This window comes from Ornithorhynchus anatinus, chromosome 18, assembly GCF_004115215.2.
Source record: "Ornithorhynchus anatinus isolate Pmale09 chromosome 18, mOrnAna1.pri.v4, whole genome shotgun sequence".
Taxonomy (NCBI): Eukaryota; Metazoa; Chordata; class Mammalia; order Monotremata; family Ornithorhynchidae; genus Ornithorhynchus; species Ornithorhynchus anatinus.
This window is the reverse complement of record NC_041745.1, coordinates 18759178-18783088: the sequence shown is the minus strand read 5'-3', so window position 1 is coordinate 18783088 and position 23911 is coordinate 18759178. Positions and strand designations below refer to the sequence as shown.

At 51.6% G+C, this 23911-nt stretch overlaps 1 long non-coding RNA gene across 1 annotated transcript; it reads left to right on the top strand.

Moving 5' to 3' along the window:
- The first annotated feature begins 6370 nt into the window (after positions 1-6370).
- Positions 6371-14010, top strand: LOC114805451. The gene is made up of 3 exons (XR_003753429.2): positions 6371-6404; positions 12594-12979; positions 13459-14010. It is a non-coding gene; the product is annotated as an uncharacterized LOC114805451 (long non-coding RNA).
- The last annotated feature ends 9901 nt before the right edge of the window (positions 14011-23911 follow it).

Here is a 23911-nt window from a genome sequence, read left to right as displayed (position 1 = left end):
GGACGTTATGCTGTGGGACCCGGCGGGAGAGGGTGAGTATCAAAGTGCTTAAGGGATACAGATCCAAAAGCCTAGATGATGCAGAAGGGAGGGTGAATAGAGTGGGGGGATGAGAGATTAGTCAACCAAGGAGATGATTTTATTAGGGCTTTGAAGGTGGGGAGGGTGGTAGTCTGTCAGATATGAAAGGGGAGGGAGCTCCAGGCCCGAGAGAGGACAAGGGCAAGGGGTCGATGATGAGATAGATGAGATGGAGGTCCAATGAGTAAGTTGGCGCTAGAGGAGCAAAGTGTGTGGGCTGGGCCGTACTTGGCGATCAATGAGCTTAGGTAGGAGGGGGAGATTGAGAAAAGGTAGGAGCCTCTGAGGTCAGATTCCATTGCAGAGTTTAGCCAGGGCCTATAAAGTTTCACAAAAATCAGCTGTATGGATGGACACGGCGTCCTCTGTGATCTGGCCTGGGTTGGCTGTTTGGCGGCAAGATGGGATGATCCGAGAAGGAGAGTCTCCAACTGAGCAGCCCCCGCAGCATGCCCTGCCTTGGAAGATGGGCCCATGGACAGAAACTGTTCCTCCCAGATGGGATCGGAACAGACCGGCTCTGTCCGGGTTAGTTCCCCTCCACAATAGCTCCAGGACTATCCGGACCTGGGGCAGTCCAAGGGGCTGAGGAGGATTGCAGAAAGTCTGGATCTGCTCCAGGATGGGTCCCAGTAGTTTGGGCCCCCAGACTGACCCCAGACCTGACTGGGGGGAACTGGGGGAGGTGACATCAGATGACGGTTTCTTTGAGGGGGCAGCAGGGGCAAAGGATGGTGGTTTCTCTGGGGAGGGGCCCAGGATGATGGTTTCTATGCGGGGGGCAGTAGGAGCACAGGATGACAGTTTCCCTGGTGGGGCGACAGGGACACAAGATGACAAGCAGTATGTCCTAATGAAAGGAGTCTGGGAGTCAGAGGACCTGTGTTCTAATCCTGCTGCGCCACTTGCCTGCTGTGACCTTGGGCAAGTCACTTAACTTCTCTGTCTCTCTGTTAACTCATCTGTAAAATGGGGATTAAAAACTGTGAGCCCTATGTAGGACACATACATTATCCAATATCCAACCTGATTATCTTGTATCTGCCCCATACTTAGTTCAGTGCCTGGCACAGTAAGTGCTCAATAAATACCATCATTTGATTGGCACAAATACCGTAAAAAAGATAGTTTTTCTCGGGGGGCAACCAGAGCACAGGATGGTGGTTTCCCTGGGGAAGAGAGAACAGACTGACAGTTTTTCTTCAGGGACAGCAGGGGCACAGAGAGCAATTTCCCTGGTGGACAAGGAGGGGGCATAGGGGCCCAGTATGACCGTTTTCTTGGGGGTCAGCAAGGATACCAGATGACAGTTTGAGGGGGCACAGGATGATGGGTTCTCTGGAAGGGCAGGAAGGGCATAAGATGTCAGTTTCCTTGGTCTCCACAGCTCTCTGGCTCTGTCTCCTGGACGTGAGTGCTTCCCCACCTCAGTCACCTCCTTCTCCCAGAGTCTGGGTTGTGGGTGAGGCAATAGATCCTGGCCAGGCTTTTTCCATCCTGTCAGCAGTGACCTAGAGGGTCCTCCCCTTGGGCAGTGACACGGGGCAGGAGGGGAGGGGGATAAGGGAGGATGGGCAGGCATTGACAAGAGGATGAAGACGATCAGTGACCTCCCGTTTCTAAACAGGATGAAGCTGGCCAGTCCAGTGACCTGGCACCGGCAAGCCACCTGCTGATGGTGCCCTGGGAGGAGGAGGAGGAGGAGCTCCCAGCCAAGTTCCCCATCCCCAGGGATTCAGAACCACAGCTTCCTCTCGGCTGGGCCCAACAGGAAGCTGCTTTGAACTCGGATGTCCTCAATTAGCTCAACCTGGGCCAGGGACAATGGATCCCAGAGTGCAAATGTAATAGTTTCCTTCCTCTCTGTCACAGCTCTGCCCTGTGGACCACAGTTGGTCAGTTAGCCATCCCAGGAGCCCATGGTCCCTTCATCCCCTGCCCTCCCCCGAGATCTGTTACTCACCACTGCACCGTTGAAGGAGATCGGGTTCATCTCAGTGAGTGAGTGGAATAGTTAGTACAGTGCCCTGCACCCAGTAAGCGCTCAATAAATACGACTGAAGGAATGAAACAGGGATTCATTACCTATGCCTCCTCCCACTTAGATTGTGAGACTATGTCCTTATTATCTTGTACCTATTCCTGGACTTAGCAGAGGCCTAGTGAGTGTTAAGATGATGAAGGTAATGATGATGATGAGGGGAGCCCTGAAGCCAAAGAAGGGGCAGGGGCAGCTACAGAGTATTTCCCCACCTGGAGCGATGCTCCCCACAATGACATTGCTCATCTCTGGAAGTTCCTCCTCCTTCCCGAATGTTCTCCCTCAGGAATCAGGCATCCAGCCAAAGGGTTCTTGTTTGGCACCCTAACCCTTTGAGAGATGTAGTAAGTCTTTTTTTTACGGCATCTGTAAAGCGCTCGCAATGTACCAGGAACTGTAATAATAAGAATGTTGGTATTTGTTTAACGCTTACTATGTGCCGAGCACTGTTCTAAGCGCTGGAGTAGATACAGGGTAATCAGGTTGTCCCACGTGAGGCTCACAGTTTTCATCCCCATTTTACAGATGAGGTAACTGAGGCACCGAGAAGTGAAGTGACTTGCCCAAAGTGACACTGTACTAAGAGCTGGGGTCGATACAAGGTTGGAGCCAGTCCATATCCCAAGTGGGGCTCACATTCTTAATCTCCATTTTACAGATGAAGTAAGTGAGGCACAGAGAAGTGAAGTGACTTGCTCAGGGCCACACAGCAGACAAGAGACAGTCTGGCATCAATATCATCAAGATAAATAGAACCATAGATATATAAACATCATTAACAAAATAGAGTAATAAATAATATATACAAATAGGCACAAGTGCCGTGGGGAGGGGAGGGGGGGAAGAGCAGAGGGAGGGAATGGGGGAAATGGGAAGGGGAGAAGGAGCAGAGGGAAAGGGGGGCTCAGTTTGGGAAGGCCTCCTGGGAGAGGTGAGCTCTCAGTAGGGCTTTGAAGAGGGGAAGAGAGTTAGTATGGCGGAAGTGAGGAGGGAGGTCATTCCAGGTCAGTGGTAGGACTTGGGCCAAGGGTCGACAGCGGGACAGGCACGAATGAGGGACCGTGAGGAGGTGAGCAGCAGAGGAGTGGAGTGTACAGGGTGGACAGTAGAAGGAGAGAAGGGAGGTGAGGTAGGCAGGGGTCAGGTGATGGAGAGCTTTGAAGCCAAGAGTGAGGAGTTTTTGTTTTATGCGAAGGTTGATAGGCAACCACTGGAGGTTTTTGAGGAGGGGAGTGACATGCCCAGGGCGTTTCTGTAGAAAGATGATCCGGGCAGCAGAATGAAGAATAGACTGTAGCGGGGAGAGACAGGAGGTTGGGGGATCAGAAAGGAGGCTGATGCAATAATCCAGTCGGAATATTACGAGAACTTGTACCAGCAAGATAGCAGTTTGGGTGAAGAGGAAAGGGCAGATCTTGGCGATATTGTGAAGGTGAGACCGGCAGACATTGGTGATGGATTGGATGTGTGGGGTGAATGAGAGAGCAGAGTAAAGGATGACACCAGGGTTGCGCGACCTGTGTGACGGGAAGGATGGTCGTGCCGTCCACAGTGACCGGGAAGTCAGAGAGAGGCCAGGGTCTGGGAGGGAACATAAAGAGCTCAGTCTTGTCCAAGTTCACTCAGCTGTGGTCAGGCCTTAACCCTGCTCATGTATATAGGTGCTTGGCAAATACCATCATCATTATTAGTAGTAGTAGTAATAGTAATACTGTCACTGCTTATGTATACTGATTAGCTCATGTATATGCATTACAGACACTGAATATGTATACTGATTAGTTGTGTGGAATTCCACCTAAGAAAATGGTGACTGACAAGGCCAGGATCCACCTTATCAGCACCCTTAGCAACAGCCAATTGCTGATCGCCACCAGGAGCCTTGAGACCCCAAATTATCAACAAACCCAACAGCAGTGAATTACTGGCCATAAACCTGTAGCCTTGAAACCCAACACCTACGTTTGCCAGAGACCTCCCGCTGAAGACATCTTCAGCCATGGAGTGTCCGCTGGATGATGCAAAGCCGATAACGAAGGAATTTGGCGTATAATGAGAGGCTAATGAAGAAACAACAAACGGGGCAGAACGGCTCGTGATATGCCAATCCAGCACACGAACAAATGGGACTTGAGGGGAGGGGTCGGGCTAGGAGGAGGGACTTGGTGCTGCATCACCCAGGGTAGCGGGACCAGCGGCAAGTATAAGGATGGGCTCATCCTCACTTCTTTGTCTTTGGCTACCAAATGGCCACTGACCTTTTGTTGCAACAAAATGAATGAAAAGGCTGGCCTAACCTGACTCATTCCTTGGGATATTTTCCAACAATTTGGCGACCACGAAGGGACTGCCCTGAACTGCGGTGTCCTGAGCGACCCAGCTGCCCCGAATGACCCATGCCGTCAATGTGGTGAGTTCATCCCAGGGCCTCCGGGTAATTGGACCTTGAGGACACCTTGGTCAGCGGCAGTCGGGACCCATTGTGTCCCCAGCCTTAAAGTAAAACTCGAACTGGAACGAGTATAAAGAAGGCCAGGAAAGCCTCAGACTGAGCAGAGGTCAGACCCAGATGAGAGAAGGGCCGTACCGGAGAAAGGGAGTTATTTACTGCTCAGGGATGAGGTTCCGGGTGCACGAGGAGGTGTGACAGCTGGCATTGTCCAGGGATTTTGAATCGGTTCTTAGTGTGTGTGTGCGGGACCATGGGGAGTGCAGGGAGTAAGATCCCCACAGGAACTCCACTGGAAAGCCTTCTGAAAGCTTGGTCGGCCGGGAAACTCCCAATCCAGTCATCCATGACAAAACGCCAAGTGGCAGATTTATGTCACAAATGGGAAAGATATCTGGGAGATGATGGTACCCAGATCTGGCCCACATGGGATACGTTCGATTACTGTAAATTAAAGGCTTTGCGCTTGCGTCTAGTAGACTTAGGACCACCTGGACAGGTGGATTATTGGTATTGTTGGGCTGCCCTCTCAGATCAGAGTTGTCTCACAGGGACGATCCCCATAAATAAAGAAGTCTCCGCGGTAGGAGCCAAAAAATCCCTTCCCCCACCTTATGTGCAACCTACTCCAGCTGCCCTCCCCATTACTGCACCGGCTCCTACTTTCCCTGTTCCTACCACCCCGACTAATCCCTACCCTATTTTGCAACAGCCCATTCAAAATCCCCTGGCAGGTCAACCGAACCAGCCCATCCTGCTTAGTTATCGGCCATAAGCTCCCTGGAGTCCCCAAGATTTGGTCACATGGCAGAAAGACCCCCCACCTTTTACCAAGGACCCCACTACGGTGGTCAGACAATTCCGAGCGATCGTCAGGGGCCATAACCCGACTTGGGGTGAATGGAGGACCTTATGGAAGCCCTCCTCACCGGGGCTGAGAAAACAAAAATAGTAGAGGCAGTGAGACAGTTGGGAGTTTGTGTGGTGTGGCCCGAGGTTGACCCCCAGTGGAATCCGGAATACCAGGCTGACTGTGATGCATTAGTACGAGCTCGCCAGGTTTTGATCCAAGGTATGGAACGGGCAGGAGAGAAGCCCGTAGATTATGACGAATTCCATTTGATCCAACAAGGACCCGAGGAGACCCCAGACGCGTTCTTTATTCGCCTGTGTGATGGGATTCGCCAGCATACTCAACTGGACCCAGGTGACCCCCGGGACCTAAGGTCAATAGTAGCAGTGTTTGTAAACCAATCTGCCTCAGACATAAAGGAATATTTCTACCGTTTCTGTCCAGGGTGGAACGGGAAAGCTATGACGGAGATCAGAGGGGTGGCGGCTTATGGGTATGAAGGACGAAAGGAGAGGGAAAAGGAGAAAGAGATGAGACAACAAGCCCCCCTTCGCCTACCGCTCGCTGACTCATCTGCGCTTCCTCCGCCTCCACCGGGGAGCTGAGCCTCGGACCGTCCGGACCCACGCCCGCCTCAGCCTTTCACAACCTGGATCTCCGCACCCCCGCTCGGGAACTCCGACACTACGGATCTTCGCCCCCACAGACCCCCAGCCACCAGCTTCCAGTCCACCCCCACCCCCCCCCGCTCGGGCCCGGGGACATTGCGCTCCCCTTCTCGATCCTGGGGACATTGTGCTCCCCTTCTGGGCCCCAAGGACATTGTGTCCTCGGGGGACATTGTGTCCCCCTGCTCGGGCCCGGGGACATTGTGCTCCCCAACCGCTCCCCCACTCCGCCCGAGGCGGCCATTTTAGGAAGCCCCCACTCTGCCTGAGGCGGCCATTTTGGGAAGGCCTCACTCCCTCTTCCCTCTTGAGGTGATTCATCCCTCCCGCCCCCGCCCCGGGCGACGACGTCCTTGTTCTCACCATGTTACCTTGCCTTAGCCGCCGCCTACGGCCGCCACCCACCCCGGACAACCTCAGGGCCCCCCCGCCGCCACAGGGTTATTTGGTCATGAGCTCTGGGACACTCTCGGCCGCTGGCCGCTTGACTTTGAGTCTGATCGGGTAGGGTCGGCTCGTCCCCCGACCCTGGTCATCGCCTGCTTATTAACACTATTGTAGTGTGCCTTACTGTAGCATGTTGCTATATTTGCGATCTCGCTTTTTTATTGTTTATTGTCGTCAGATTTTGAATTTGATCAGGTCGCCCCTTAATCGAGTCTACCCCCGACCCTGGTCATCACCCCTTTTATTAACACGACGATATTGTATCATACTGTATCATGTTGCTATATTAGCACCACTGTACTGTATCATATTGTATCATGTTGCTATATTACCGATTTCGTTTATTACTGTTTATTGTCAGTGCTGCCACCCACCTCTCTGGCCTCGCCATGTCCCTCCTCCCCCCCTCCCCCCTCCCGCCCCTTCCTATCCTCCCCTTCCCCTTCCCCTTCCCCTCTCTCGCTCAGCTCTTTCCCGCTCTCTCCTCTGTCTCCTCCCCCCTCCCCTCTCCCGCCCTAGAACCCCACTTTACCAGCGCTACCCCTCTTCCCCCTCCCCCTACTCTTCCCCCCACCTAACCCCCTCTTCACCCCCTCCCCCCTTCTCTCTTCCCCACCCATGCCCCATCCCAGTCCTCTTGTCCCACCGCCACCCCCTCATCCCCCTCTCCTCGTCCAGGGCCCCGCCACCTCCTTCCCATCCAAACCCTCCCCTCCCCCCGCCCTTCCCCCCCTCCTCCCTTGCACCCACAGCTACTTTCAAGTGTGGCCTCTGGAACCCCCGCTCTGTTACAGGCAAGCTACCTTTCATCCATGACCTTTTCCTCTCCCGCTCTCTCCTCCTCCTCGCCCTTTCGGAAACGTGGCTCTCTCCCGAAGACACGGTCTCCGCCGCCGCTCTCTCCAGCGGAGGCCTCTCCTTCTCCCACTCCCCCAGACTCACCGGTAAGGGAGGAGGCGTCGGCTTCCTCCTCTCGCCCCGATGCCGCTTCCGCACTATCCCTCCTCCCCCCTCCCTCTCCTTCCCTCCTTCGAAGCCCATATCATTCGCCTCTACCACCCACTCCAGTTACTTGTCGCCGTCATCTACCGCCCTCCCGGTCCCACCTCCGACTTCTTCAACCACCTTGACCCCTTTTCTCACTTCCTTCTCTCCTTCTCTCTGCCCACTCTGATCCTTGGAGACTTCAACATCCATACGGATGTACCCGACGACTCCTCTGCCGCCCGCCTGCTATCCCTCCTCGACTCTGCCGACCTCCTCCTCCACCATACCGTGCCCACTCACCGACTCGGTCACACCCTCGATCTTGTCATCTCCTACCGCTGCACTATCTCCTCACTCACCGACTCTGAAATCCCTCTCTCGGACCATAACCTTCTCACCTGCCTCATCTCTCACACTCCCTCCCCCTGCAAATCTTCGCTACTGCCCCACAGAGACCTCCGCTCTCTCGATCCCATCCGTCTTTCCAATAGCATCTCGCCTCACCTTGCCGCCCTGTCCTCTCTTCCCACTCTCGACGATCAGGTCTCCGCTCTCAACTCCACCCTCTCTACTCATCTCGACTCTCTCGCCCCCCTTTCCCTCCGCCGCTCTCGCGCCACTAACCCACAGCCCTGGATCACCTCCTCCGTCCGCCTCCTACGCTCCTATGCTCGAGCTGCTGAGCGCTGCTGGCGAAAGTCCAAGCACCAAGCCGACCTCACACACTTCAAATTTATCCTTTCCTGCCTTAACTCTGCCCTCTCCTCCGCCAGGCAAAGCTTCTTCTCCTCCCTCATCGACACCCATGCCCGTCACCCCCGCCGATTGTTCCGGACCTTTAACTCTCTCCTTAGGCCCCCTGTTCCTCCCCCTCCCCCATCTCTCACCCCTAATGATCTGGCCACCTATTTCCTCACGAAAATCAACACGATCAGGTCTGAGCTCCCCAAAGTCACCCCTCCGCCTCTCCCCTCCCCCCCACCGACCCCCTCCCCTACTTTCCCATCCTTCCCTGCAGTATCCTCAGAGGAGATCTCCTCCCTCCTCGCAAGTGCCACCCCCTCCACCTGCGCCTCGGACCCCATTCCCTCTCACCTTCTTAAAACCATCGCCCCTGCCCTCCTCCCTTCCTTAACTTCTATTTTTAACCACTCAATCTCCAAGGGCTCCTTCCCCTCTGCCTTCAAACACGCCCACGTCTCCCCCATCCTAAAAAAACCCGCTCTTGACCCCACTTCCCCCTCCAGTTATCGTCCTATCTCCCTACTACCCTTCCTTTCCAAAATCTTAGAACGAGTCGTCTACAATCGATGCCTAGAATTCCTTAACTCCCATTCTCTCCTAGACCCCCTCCAATCTGGCTTCCGTCCCCTCCACTCTACCGAGACTGCTCTCTCTAAGGTCACCCATGACCTCCTTCTTGCCAAATCCAATGGCTCCTACTCCATTCTGATCCTCCTTGACCTCTCTGCTGCCTTTGACACTGTCGACCATCCCCTCCTCCTCCATACCTTATCTCACCTTGGCTTCACGGACTCCGTCCTCTCCTGGTTCTCCTCTTACCTCTCTGGCCGATCATTCTCGGTCTCCTATGCTGGAGCCTCCTCCCCCTCCCATCCTTTAACTGTTGGAGTTCCTCAAGGGTCAGTTCTTGGCCCTCTTCTGTTCTCCATTTACACTCACTCCCTCGGTGAACTCATCCGCTCTCACGGCTTTGACTACCATCTCTACGCAGATGACACGCAGATCTACATCTCCGCCCCTGTCCTCTCCCCCTCCCTTCAGGCTCGCATCTCCTCCTGCCTCCGGGACGTCTCCACCTGGATGTCGGCCCGCCCCCTAAAACTCAACATGAGCAAGACTGAGCTCCTCATCTTCCCTCCCAAGCCCGGTCCGCTCCCAGACTTCTCCATCACCGTGGATGGCACGACCATCCTTCCCGTCCCGCAGGCCCGCAATCTCGGTGTCATCCTTGACTCGTCCCTCTCGTTCACCCCACACATCCTATCCGTTACCAAGACCTGCCGGTTTCACCTCTACAATATCGCCAAGATCCGCCCTTTCCTCTCCACCCAAACGGCTACCTTACTATTACGGGCTCTCGTTATATCCCGGCTAGACTACTGTGTCAGCCTTCTCTCTGACCTCCCTTCCTCCTCTCTCGCCCCGCTCCGGTCTATTCTTCACTCCGCTGCCCGGCTCATCTTCCTGCAGAAACGATCTGGGCATGTCACTCCCCTTCTTAAACAACTCCAGTGGTTGCCTATCGACCTCCGCTCCAAACAAAAACTCCTCACTCTAGGCTTCAAGGCTCTCCATCACCTTGCCCCTTCCTACCTCTCCTCCCTTCTCTCTTTCTACCGCCCACCCCGCACGCTCCGCTCCTCTGCCGCCCACCTCCTCGCCATCCCTCGGTCTCGCCTATCCCGCCGTCGACCCCTGGGTCACGTCCTCCCGCGGTCCTGGAACGCCCTCCCTCCTCACCTCCGCCAAACTGATTCTCTTTCCCTCTTCAAAACCTTACTTAAAAATCACCTCCTGCAAGAGGCCTTCCCAGACTGAGTTCCTCTTCCCCCTCTACTCCCTCTGCCATCCCCCCTTTACCTCTCCGCAGCTAAAGCCTCATTTTCCCCTTTTCCCTTTGCTCCTCCACCTCTCCCTTCCCATCCCCACAGCACTGTACCCGTCCGCTCAACTGTATATATTTTCGTTACCCTATTTATTTTGTTAATGAATTGTACATCGCCTTGATTCTATTTAGTTGCCATTGCTTTTACGAGATGTTCTTCCCCTTGACGCTGTTTAGTGCCATTGTTCTTGTCTGTCCGTCTCCCCCGATTAGACTGTAAGCCCGTCAAACGGCAGGGACTGTCTCTATCTGTTGCCGACTTGTTCATCCCAAGCGCTTAGTACAGTGCTCTGCACATAGTAAGCGCTCAATAAATACTATTGAATGAATATTGAATGACAACTGGTGAAGGAATTGCAGCTGCTGGAGGCGACGTTAAGGCAAGCAGATAGAGGGGGATCGACTCAGAAGGGTAAATGGACCCTAAATATAGGGAGACAACAGGGAACGCCTAGACGGGGAGGGGGCAACCAGCGCTCAGACCCAGTGGTCCGTTACCGGTGCCATCAGCTAGGTCATTTCAAGAAAAATTGCCAGCTCTGGAAAAGAAACTGGGACGATGCCAGAGACCAGCAGGGTGGCTGGCAGCGCCCCCTTGGTTCACCTGGACCATTCTCTGAACATCCCCAGATCAGGTGACGGGATGACGGGATCGAGGGAGAATGGGAGGAAGTAGGGGAAGGGACTGATCTTTTGGTCATGCTACAAATACCCCTGGCCCCTTCCCCTGACAGATGGGAACCTTACGCCAGTCTGAAAATTGGGACAGAAATGTATAAGTGCTTATTAGACACGGGTGCTACTAAATCGGTCTTGAGTAAAAACCCTGCGTGCCTGCCTAGGGATGGTTGGGAAATGGTAATGGGGGTGGGCGGCCAACCTCTAGGTGCGGTGCGACTCAAATCGACACCTGTGAAACTAGGTCCAGTGACTGTAGGACACTCCTTCCTGCTTATAAACCAGTCCCCCACCAATCTGTTGGGGAGGGACCTGTTGTGTAAACTGAGGGACACTATAAGATGCAACTCTGAGAGGAATCTAACCCTGGAAGTGCCCGGTGATTGTCCATTCCAAGCGCTTAGTACAGTGCTCTGCACATAGTAAGTGCTCAATAAATACTAATGAATGAATGAATAACTGATCTTTACTCACCATGCTGCTTCGGACTCCAGAAGACAGCATTCCTCCCCAGTTGACTCAGTTGCCGGACTCCTTATGGGAGCGAGCTACTACTGATGTTGGACTCCTTAAGGGAGCTACCCCAGTGGAGATCAGGGTAAAGGGTGGGAAACCACCAGCCGGACCCCAATATCCCCTTAGCTGCAAAGCAGAACAGGGTATCGAGCCCTTAATAGAAGCTGACCGGCAAGCCGGCATCGTAATCCCTCTCACGTCCCCGTGTAATACCTCTATCCTACCGGTAAGGAAACCCAAAATGGTAATGATGGGAAGCCCGTCTACAGATTTGTATAAGATCTCAGAGCGATTAATGGGTATGTGATCCCAAGACATGCTGGAGTCCCCAACCTGGCAACCACTGTTATTTCCATCCCGGAGGAAGCTCAGTATTTCACAGTGATAGATCTTTGCGCCGCATTCTTTAGTATCCCAGTTCACCCTCGGTCCTAATATCTCTTTGCCTTTTCGTGGAAGGGGGAACAACTAACCTGGACAAGACTCCTCCAGGGCTACGTCGAGAGCCCTACCTTGTTCTCCCAGATCTTAAAGCAGGACTTTGAGACTATTGTTTTGCCAGCCATTTCCCGGCTGGTTCAGTATGTCAATGACTTGTTTCTTGCCTCCCTTTCCAAACCGGACTGTGAAACAGATAATCTAGCCTTACTCCAGGGACTGGCAGAGAGGGGCCGTAAAGTTTCTCTGAAGCTCCAGTATTGCCTCACTGAAGTAGAGTATCTTGGGTACATACTTGGGGCTGGATATCGGAGACTAGCAACAATATGTTTGCTCCAGTCATGGTGGTAAAGTTGACCCACTGGGTTGAGGCAATCCCCGCCTCACAAGCCCCGGCCAGGGCTGTTAGAAATGTGCTGTTCGGAGACATTATCCCCAGGTACGGCTTACCTGTGACTATCGACTCCGACGGGATCTCACTTCACTGAGATTCACTTAGAAGAATTATATAAGAGCTTTGGGATTGAGAGGCGGCTACAAACCCCTCACCATCCTGCTAGCTCCAGCTGGGTAGAGCGGGCAAATTGGGAAATGAAAACCATGTTGGGAAAAATTTGCAGAGAGACGCACCTTAAGTGGCCCGAGGCATTTCCTATTGTCTTGTTCACCCTTGGGAATCAGCCTCCGAGGGATCCGGGGGTCTCCCCGTATGAGATGCTCTTTGGGCACCCCCCTATCGCTAAATGGTTTTTGCCTGTTTATACCTCCCTGCTGGGAGGGGATGAGCAATTAACCCATTATGTCAGAGCTCTCCAACAGCATCTGAAGCAGCTACATAAGGCCGGAGCCCTTCACCAGCCAGCCCCAGCCGACAGCCACCAGCACCCTCATTCATCCGGAGATTTCGTGTGGATCCCGAACCATCAGAGGTCTACGCCTACCGCGCTGAAGTGGGACAGCCCGCTCCAGGTGCTCCTGCCATGCAAACAGCTGTGAAGATGGCAGAGAGGGACACCTGGATCCACCACTCACCTCTTAAACGAGCGGAGGAGGTTGAATCCCTGGCATGAGTGACTCTGCAGAACCGTATGGCGTTGGACGTATTGACTGCATCCCAGGGAGGAACCAAACTGGCTATATGTTTGTCAACAGATCAGGCGTGATTCACTCTGTATTAGAGAGCCTTCAGCAGGTGATTGAGGAAAACCACGCTGCCCGCACTGAGCGTCGGTTGGGGGACCCTACTTCTTGGTTGTCCTGGATGAACCTGCGAGGTTGGGGCAGACAGTCCTTAGATACTTGGTTATTGGCATTGCCCTTTTCGTCATCTTTCGGATCTTGCTGACCAGCTGCCTTGGTCTCCTGTCTCGCCTGTGCTCCCCTCGCCCTTCCCACTCCCACCTTTATGCCCCTGCACGATGCTCATAAGATAGGCTCCAGGCTTGATGCTAAGTATGGGCCTTAGGGTCCGTGCAGGACCCAGGCCCAAAGGGGGGAATTATGGTCAAGACTCAACCCTGCTCATGTATATAGGTGCTTGGCAAATACCAGCATTATTATTAGTAGTAGTAATAGTATTACTGTCACTGACTATGTATACTGATTAGCTCATGTATATGCATTACTGTCACTGAATATGTACACTGATTAGTTGTGTTGAGTTCCGCCTAGGAAAACGGTGACCGACAAGGCCAGGATCCACCTTATCAGCACCTTTAGCAACAACCAATCGCCCACTGCCACCCAGAGCCCTGAGACCCCAGATTATCAGCAACCCTGGCAACGGTGAATTCCTTACTGCCGCCCACAGCCTTGAGATCCCAAATTATCAACAAACCCGACAGTGGTGAATTACTGCCCGTAAGCCCATAGCCTTGAAACCCAACACCTACGTTTGTTGAAGACCTCTCGCTGAAGACATCTTCGGCCACGGAGTGTCCGCTGGATGACCCAAAGCCGATAACGAAGGAATTTGGTGTATAATGAGAGGCTAATGAAGACAACAACAAATGGGGGTGGAGCGGCACGTGATATGCCAATCCGGCACACGAACAAATGGGACCTGAGGGGAGGGGTCGGGCTAGAGGGAGGGACTTGGTGCTACATCACCCAGGGAAGCAGGACCAGCGGGAAATATAAGGATGGGCTCATCCTCAGTTCTTTGTCTTTGGCTACCCAACGGCCACTGACCTTTTGTTGCAACAAAATGAATAAAAGACTGGCCTAACCTGACTCATTACTTGGGATATTTTTCAACACAGCAGACATGTGATGGAGTTGAGATCAGAACTCACATCCTCTGACTCCCAGACCTGGGCTCTTTCCACTAGGCCATGCTGCTTCAACTGAGGTCCGAGTCCCCAGCAGGAGCTGAGGCAGGAGTCCCTGAGGGTTGGTCTGGTGATGGAGATGGAGAGGGGGGAACCATCAATGCCAATCTATATCCTGACACGACAGAAAACAGAAATGTAAACGTCTCCACACATAGATGAGTTCGAATCCCAGCTCTGCCACTTGTCAGCTGTGTGACTGTGGGCAAGTCACTTCACTTCTCTGTGCCTCAGTTACCTCTGCAAAATGGGGATTAAGACTGTGAGCCCCATGTGGGACAACCTGATGCCCCTGTGTCTACCCCAGTGCTTAGAACAGTGGTCTGCACATAGTAAGCTCTTAACAAATACCAACATTATTATTATTATTATTAGATGCAGCAAATAAACAGAAAGGCAGTGAAGTTAAGCCAATCCCCTAGAATCACAGAGGGAAAGTTATTGTCAAACTAGAGATCACAGGCTTCTTAGGACAGGCCCAAATGTGAACTCCAGTGTGTAGAGCCACACCTAGGGTTTCTGAAGTTGCACTGCCTATTGCCCAAGATTCAATCTCCGTCTCAATTTCTCTCTGAATCTCTACTTCTGTGTCTGTCTCCGTTCTCTGTCAGTCAACCAATCAATCAGTAGTATTTATTTAGCATTGATTATGTGCAGAGCACTGTACTTGGGAGAGTACAATACAATGGAATTCTGTTTCTGTCTCTATTTCTATCTCTATCTCATTCTCCCCTCTCTATCTCCTTCTCTCTCTCTCTTTTGGTCTCGCTCCCTCCACCTCTCTCTTTCTCTTTCTCAGCTTCCCTTCTCCCTCTTCCTTCTTCTTTCCCCCAATTCCCTTTTCTCCTTCTCTCTGCTTCTTCTCCTCTCTTTCCTCCCCTATTCTCTCTCCCCACTTCCTGTGCCCCACCCTTTTTCTCTCATGCCAGAAACTTTGCAGGGCACCTCATGACAGTCCTCTGAGCTGCAAGTTCACTGTGGGCAGGGAACATGTCTACCAGCTCTATTACATTATGCTCTCCCAAGCACTTAGTACAGTGCTCTGCCACAGGAAATGATCAATAAATATGATTGTTTGATCATACACCACTACCTTTCTTAAATGGATATGCTTTAGCAAGTGATTTCCTCTGTGGGCCAGCCATTCTGTAACCTAAATGAAGGTGGGTAGGATGGTGCCAGATTAGAATGGAGAAAGGTGTAAAGTCATCAGAGGAACAGGATGGAGGGGACCTACCATTTTGTAAGGGCAGGAGCTAGGTACCAGAAGCCCTAGACAGCTCTGGTGCAGCTCTCCGACAAGCACAGAGATCAGAAGTGAGGCTTTTCTATTCCCACAACATTTTGGAGGGTCCTGAATTCCCAGGTCAATCAATGAATGGTAAGGGAATGGATGTCAATAGTGAATAGAAGGGGACCCAGAATGGAGTATTTAGGGACCTCCCACAGTCATAGGTTGAGAGGCAAAGGCGAAGCTGGTGGAATAGACTGAGAAGGATCAGCTAGAGAGGCAAGAGGAGGACAAGAAGGGGAGAGTGGCAGAGAAACCCAAGTTAGGTAATGTTTCCAACAGGTGATCCATAGTGTCAGAGGTTGCTGAGTGGTTGAGAAGGATTAGGAAAGAGTAGACGCTGCCAGATTTGGCAAAGAGAAGGTCTTTGATGACCTTAGAGAGGGAAGTTTCAGTAGAGTGAAGAAGGTGAAAATCAAACTGTAAAGAGTCGAGGAGGGAGATGGAGGAGATGAATTGGAGGTAGCCGGTATAGACAACCTGTTTGAGGAGTTTGAACAGGAATGGAAGGGGGGGTAGATGAAAGAGCATGGTCTAGTGGAAAAAGCATTGGTTTGGGAGTCAGGGGACCTGAGTTCTAATATAGGCTCCACCATTTGTGTGACCTTGGGTAAGTCACTTACCTTCTAGGTGCTTCAGTTTCCTCATCTGTAAAATGGGGATGAAATTCTACTCCCTCCTACTTGGGCTGTGAGCTTCAGGTGGAACGGGAACTATGTCCAACCTGATTACCTTGTATCTACCCCAGTGTATGGCACATCGTAAACACTTAACAAGTGTGATGATGATGATGATGATGATGATTATAGCTGAAAGGTACAGTGAGGTCCACAGAGGGTTTTTCTGAGGACAGGGGAGGTGTTGGTGTGCTTGAAGGCATAGTGAAAGGAGTCATAAAAGAATGAGTGGTTAAAGAGGGCAGGGAAGGAGAGAAGAAGAGTGGGTGCAAGTCGTTTTGAGAAGTTTGAGAAGGGATGGGGTCAGAGGTGCAGATGGAGAGGTAGATTTTTGAGAGCATCTCTTGAGGGATGGCTGAGAAGGATGAGAAAGCAAATGTGGGAGTAGAAGGGAACCAGGAGGTAAAGAGGAGATTTAGGGGAGCTCAGGCCTGATGGTTTGGATTTGGCCAGGTAATCAGGAAAGAGAAAAGGGGATGGGTTTGGGGGCCAGGGGTTTCAGGAGTGAGTTAAAGATCTAGAATAGTTGGTGGAGGCATAGGGCATGGGAGTTGATGAAGGGGGAGAAGTGTTATTGAGAGAGTGAGAGAAGAGAGTTACAGCAGGTGAGGATGAGGATGAGTTTGAGATGGATGAGCTCAGTCTGCTGCCTAGATTTTTGCCAGTAATGCTCTGCAGCTCGAGCACAGGAGTGGAGGAAGTGTATTGTGGGAGGGATTCAGGGCTGTGGGTTGGCAGTACGAGATTAACAGAGGGTAGGGTAGTGAGGGGGTTGAATTCAGTGAAGAGGGTGGAGTCGAGAGAGCTGATTTCATTCATTCATTCAATAGTATTTATTGAGCACTTACTATGTGCAGAGCACTGTACTAAGCAGTTGGAACGTGCAAATCGGCAACAGATAGAGACAGTCCCTGCCCTCTGACAGGCTTACAGTCTAATTGGGGGAGACAGACAGACAAAAACAATAGCAATAAATAGAATCAAGGGGATGAACATCTCATTAAAACAATAGCAATAGATAGAATCAAGGTGATGTACATCTCATTAACAAAATAAATAGGGTAATAAAAACATATACAATTGAGCGGTGGAGCACAGTGCTGAGGGGAGGGGAAGGGAGAGGGGGAGGAGCCGAGGGAAAGGGGGGAAAAGAGGGCTTAGCTGAGGGGAGGTGAAGGCGGGGGTAGAGGGGGAGCAAAGGGAGCAGAGGGAAAAGGGGAAGCTCAATCTGGGAAGGCCTCTCAGAGGAGGTGAGCCCTAAGTAGGGCTCTGAAGAAGGGAAGAGAATTAGTTTGGCGGAGGTGAGGAGGGAGGACATTCCAGGACCGTGGAGGACGTGGCCCAGGGGTCGACGGCGGGATAGGCGAGAACGGGGGACGGTGAGGAGGTGGGCGGCAGAGGAGTGGAGCGTGCAGGGTGGGGAGTAGAAAGAGAGAAGGGAGGAGAGGTAGAAGGGGACAAGGTGATGGAGAGTCTTGAAGCCTAGAGTGAGAAGCTTTTGTTTCATGTGGAGGTCGATAGGCAACCACGGGAAGTTTTTAAGAAGGGGAGTGACATGCCCAGAGCGTTTCTGCAAGAAGATGAGCTGGGCAGCGGAATGAAGAATAGACTGGAGCGGGGAGAGACGGGAGGAAGGGAGATCCGAGAGAAGGCTGACACAATAATCCAGCCGGGATATTATGAGAGCCTGTAGCAGTACCAGTAAATTGGGTGGAGAGGAAAGGGCGGATCTTGGCACTATTATAAAGGTGAGACTGGCAGGTTTTGGTGATGGATTGGATGTGTGGGGTGAACGCAAGAGCCGAGTCAAAGATGACACCGAGGTTGCGGGCTTGAGAGACATCCCATCCACAGTGATAGGAAAGTCAGAAAGAGGACAGGGCTTGGGAGGGAAGATGAGGAGGTCAGCTTTGGCCATGTTGAGTTTTAGGTGGCGGGCAAACATCCGGGTGGAGACATCCTGGAGGCAGGAGGAGCTACGAGCCTGAAGGGAGGGGGAGAGGACAGGGGCAGAGATGTCGATCTGTGTGTCATCTGCCTAGAGATGATAGTTGAAGCCCTGAGAGCGAATGAGTTCACCAAGGGAGTGAGTGTAGATGGAGAACAGAAGAGGGCCAAGAACTGACCCTTGAGGAACCCCAACAGTTAGAGGATGGGAGGGGGAGGAGGAGCCCGTGAAGGAGACCGAGAATGAACGGCCAGAGAGATAAGAGGAGAACCGGGAGAGGACGGAGTCCATGAAGCCAAGGTGAGATAAGGTGTGGAGGAGAAGGGGATGGTCGACAGTGTCAAAGGCAGCTGAGGGGTTGAGGAGGATTAGGATAGAATATAAGTCATTGGATTTGGCAAGAAGGAGGTCATGGGTGACTTAGAGAGAGCAGTCTCGGTAGAGTGGAGGGGACGGAAGCCAGATTGGAGGGGGTCCAGGAGAGAATGGGAGTTAAGGAATTCTAGGCGATTTGCGTGTCAAGGGAGAGGAGGTTGTATAGGGATCCATGTGGGGCCCAATGGCCTGGGATAAGAGGAGGGGGTGCATAGATTGGAAGTCTCTGTGGGGGAGGGTTAGAACAACTTTGTGGGAAGGAGGTTGTAATCAAAGTAGAGTTAGATTTCAGAAGTGGTGATGTTAGAAATGGAACTAATGATGGTGAGACCCCATGTGTGTCTAAATTGGTAAGTGGGTGAGGTGGGGTACAGCGGGAGGTCAGCGGAGTTGAGAAGTAAGAGAAAAAATGGGAGATTGTGTGTGGGGAGGAAGATGTAATCAGGAGTGTCCACATGGATGTTCAAGTTCCCCAGTGTAAGGGAGGAAAGGAGAGGGAAAATTCAGTCACTCATTCAATCGTATTTATTAAGCACTTACTGTGTGCGGAGCACTGTACTAACCACTTGGGAAAGTACAATACAGCAATAGAGTGACCATCCCTGCCCACAACGAGCTCACAGTCTAGAGTGGGGGAGACAGACAGCAATACAAATAAACATTCATTCATTCATTCAGTTTTATTTATTGAGCTCTTACTGTGTGCAGAGCACTGTTCTAAGCCCTTGGAATGTACAATTCAGCATCAGAGAGTCCCTGCCCAACAACGAGCTCACCGTCTAGAAGGGGGAGACAGACAGCAAAACAAAACAAGTACTCAGGCATCAATACCATCAAAATAAATAAAATCATCATCATCATAATAATAATGTTGGTATTTGTTAAGGGCTTACTATGTGCAGAGTAAGTGCTAAGTGCTGGGGGAGATACAGGATAATCAAGTTGTCCCATGTGAGGCTCACAGTTAATCCCCATTCTACGGAGGAGGTAACTGAGGGCACAGAGAAGTTAAGCGACTTGCCCAGTCACACAGCTGACAAGTGGCAGAGCTGGGATTCGAACCCATGACCTCTGACTCCCAAGCCCGGGCTCTTTCCACTGAGCCACGCTGCTTCTCTAGAGTCATAGATATACACATCATTAATAAAAGTAATAAATATCTACAAATATATACATCAATATAAATAAATAAAATGAGAGGGGTGTCAAAATAGCTCAGAAACTTGGAGGTGGGGGCAAAGGCCCATAAATGATGGTGACTAACAGTTGAACTGGGTGGTAGAGGCCAGTGAAGTGGATGTCGGAAGAAAAGAGGAGAGATGATGGGGAAAAATGGAGGGAAAATAGCATGGTGGGGTGGTGGGGGGAGGAAAGGCCTGGGTTGTTGTGAGTCACAGGGAGCGGGAGTAGGGGAGGCCCCATCAGGAGCTCAATCAAGCAATCAGCCAGTGGTATTTATTAAGCTTTGACTGTGTGCAGAGCACTGTACTAAATGCTTGAGAGAGGACAATAGTATTGAGGGCTTCGGCCCACAAGGAGCTTAAGGTCTACTGGGAGGGAGCATAGGGAAGACAGGAAGACAAGCCAGCCTCAGTGCTGGGGAGGAGTCGGATGACTGACTTCTCTCTGCTCCAGGAAAAGACTCCCAAGCTATAAAGGCCCCCGCGCCTCCACAGATGCTGGCGGTTCTAAAGGCCAGGATCATGTTGCAGCCTCCCGGAGGTGGGGACCAAGCCAGATATCGGTCCGGCTCTGCCCTCCTGCTCACACAAGCCAACCCGGGTTGGGGGAACCGCGAGCTGAGCCCCTCAGCTGGTGAGGTCTGGTTTTTGAGGTTTGGTTTTTGAGGTCTGGTTTCTAAGCAGCCGTCCTCGAGGACACCAACCACTAGAGGGAAGGAAAGGACCGTCACATAAACGTCCCCCCCACCGGTCCCTACCTCGTTTGTCTTTCAGTGACAGTTGAGGCATTTGCTGGGTTAGAGACAAGATAATCATGTCGCATACAGACCCTGCGGGAGGGAGGACTGGCAACTTATCCCCGTTTTTACGGGGCCCAGAGAAGTTTTAAGAGACTTGCCCAAGATCACGCAATAGCAAAGAGACTAAGCTGGGATTAGAACTCAGGTGCCCTGACTCCCAGGCCCGGGATTTTTCCACTAGGCCTTGCTGCTGCTTCATTTCTGGGAGGAAAGAAAATGATTTTCCTTTCACCTGGCCCATGGGGACAGCGGGCCAAAAGAACAAGGAAAGATCAACCTGACTCTTCCTCTCCCTGCCTCCATCTGGTCCTCTACCCCTTCACCATCTTGGAACCCCTGGAGCCCCCACAGCCTGCTGGAGAGGGAAAAGGCATCCCCACGGGATGGTCAGAACATTGGAGACCCCTCTGCCCCCACACCACACCCCTGCCCCCTCCCTCAGAGCTCCCATACAGGCCATGTGCCAGCTGACACACTGGAAAGGACCACTGTCGGTGTGTATGTCATCAGTTGGGCTCCAGAGCTAGGACCTTGGGCTGGAGCCTCAGATAATAATAATAATAATAATAATAATAATAATAATAATGTTGGTATTTGTTAAGCGCTTACTATGTGCCGAGCACTGTTCTAAGCGCTGGGGTAGACACAGGGGAATCAGGATGTCCCACGTGGGGCTCACAGTCTTCATCCCCATTTTACAGATGAGGTAACTGAGGCACCGAGAAGTTAAGTGACTTGCCCACAGTCACACAGCTGACAAGTGGCAGAGCCGGGATTTGAACTCATGACCTCTGACTCCAAAGCCTGTGCTCTTTCCACTGAGCCACGCTGCTTCTCTGATCCCCACCGCTGGGGCCTGTCCTGACACTCCAGCACTGGGCAGACCCATCACCAGATTCACTCATTCATTCAATCATATCTATTGAGCACTTACTGTGTGCAGAGCGCTACTAAGCACTTGGGAGAGTACAATACAACATTAAATAGACACATTCCCTGCCCACAATGAGCATTCCATCCCATCCTGCCCCCTCTGCCCTGGCAGTAGTCCAGCCCCCAGAGAAGTGACACCTGTGATTGGGAATGGGGGAGAGAAAGAGGCTGAAGCATCACTTCTACCCCTTATTTACTGAGAATGAAAACCCAGCCATGGGCTTAGGAAGATGGGAAGGAGTGGGGGGTTTCAGTCCCCAAAGCCCAAATCTGCATTGAGTCAGGGGAGGAAGAGCCCTTTTGGGGGATTTTGAAGAAAAAAGTATGAAATTAAATATGGGTGATAAATAACCCCATCTAATATCCTGTGAACGCCTCATCTTCCCACCCCAACTCTGCCTTCCCCTGATTTCCCATCATTGTAGACAATACCACCATCCTCCTCTTTTCACATATGAATCGGTAATATATTTATTATCCCTGTAATTTTTTAGTAATTTATTCGAATTAACATCTGTCTCCCTCCCTAGACTGTAAACTCACTGTGAGGAGAGAATGTGTCTGTTTATTGTTACATTGTACTCTCCTAAATGCTTAGTACAGTGCTTTTCACACAGTAAGGGCTCAATAAATACTATTGAATGGAATGAATGAATGAACAAACCCATAATCTTGGCATTATCTTTGCTGCATCTCTCTCATTCAAAACTCACATTCAATCTGTCACCAAATCCTAGCCGTTCAACCTTCACAGCACTGCTAAAGTTCACCATTTCCTCTCCATCCAAACTGTTACCGTCTCAATTCATTCACTATCCCACCTTGACTACGGCATCAGCCTCCTCCCTGACCTCACTGCCTCCCGCCTCTCCCTGCTTCTGTCTCTCCCAATCCATCCCTCACTCTGCTGCCCAGATCATTTTGCTAGCTAAAGTTTAGTCTGTGTTTCCCCACTCCTCAAGAACCCCCAGGGGTTGCCCATCCTCCTCTGCATCAAGCAGAAACTCTTTACCATCAGCTTTAAAGCACTTAATAACCTTGTCCCCTTATTTTACCTCACAGATTTCCTACTGTGACTCAACACAGTCACTTTGCTCCTCTAATGCTAACCTTTTCACTGTACCTCGATCTTAGCTATCTCGCCACCCACCCCTAGTTCATGTCCTGCCTCTGGCCTGGAACGCCATCCCCCTCCATATATACTGAGCACCATTCTCTTCACTTTCAAAGCCTTATTAAAATCACTTCTTCTCCAAGAGGCCTTCCTCAACTAAGCCCTCATTTCTCCTTCTCTTTTCCCCCTTGCACTTGGATTTGTATCCCTGTACCGTAGAAGGAGCATGGCCTAGTGGAAAGAGCATGGGCCTGGGAGTCAGAGGACCTGGGCTCTAATCCCAGCTCTGCCATTTGTCTCCTGGGTGGCGTTGGGCAAGTCATTTCACTTCTCTGTGCCTCAGTTTCCTCATCCGTAAAATGGGAATTAAGACTGTAGCCCCATGTGGGACACGGATCTGGGTCCAACCCAATTATCTTGTATCTATCACAGCATTTAGTACAGTGCCTGGCACATATAAGCACTTAACAAATACCGCAATTATTATTATTATTATTGTTATCATTTATTCACGCCCACCATCAGCCCCACAGCATTTATGTACATATTCATAATTTATTTTAATATCTATCTCCCTCTCTAGACTATTAAGGTCCTTACCTACCAATTATATTATATTGTGCTCTCCCAAGAACTTAGTACAGTGCTCACAACACAATAAATGCTCAAAAAATACCATTGATTGTTATTCTCTAGCTTCAACCCTATCCTCCCGTCTTTCCCCTACATCTTCTAGTCCTAATTCCCCATCTTCTAGCCACACCCCCCTCACCATCTAGACCCATTTCCACACTTCTAGCCCCAACTGCACATTCTCCTAGCCACACCTCTCCCCCTCTAGCCTCACCCCACATCCTCTGGTCATACCCCTCCAGCTCTAGTACTGTCCCCACATTCTCTAACCACATTCCTCATCCACTATCTCCACCCCACATCATCATCTAGCCAAACTCTCATTCTCTAACTATGCCCCTTATACTCTAGGCCCATCCCACATCCGTTAGTCCCACCCCCCATCCCTTCTAGACAAAGCTCTACATCCTCAGTCAGACCCTTCCTCTTCTAATCTCACCCCCACATCCTCTGGTCACACCCCTCAACTCGAGTTCCACCCTCAAATATCCTCTAATCACATCCCTCATCTTCTTCCACCCCCCCCACATTCTCTAGCCAAACCCTTCAACCTCTAGCCCCACCTCTGCATCCTCTAGCCACACCCCTCCTCCTCTAGGCCCACTCTCACATTTCTAGCCACTCCTCCATATCCACTAACCGCCCCCCTCATCATCTAAGCACCACCCCTCACTCTCTATCCATAGCCCGCATCCTCTAGCCACCCCCTCCCGCTCTAGCGTGCTCTTTCCCCATGTATTCCTGCAGTTCCCCCCATCCTCCTACCCCCTCTCTACTCTCTCTTTCCTCAGTTCCGCTCCCCACAGTGTCTCCCTCTGCATCTCTGAGAAGCTGTGGGACCA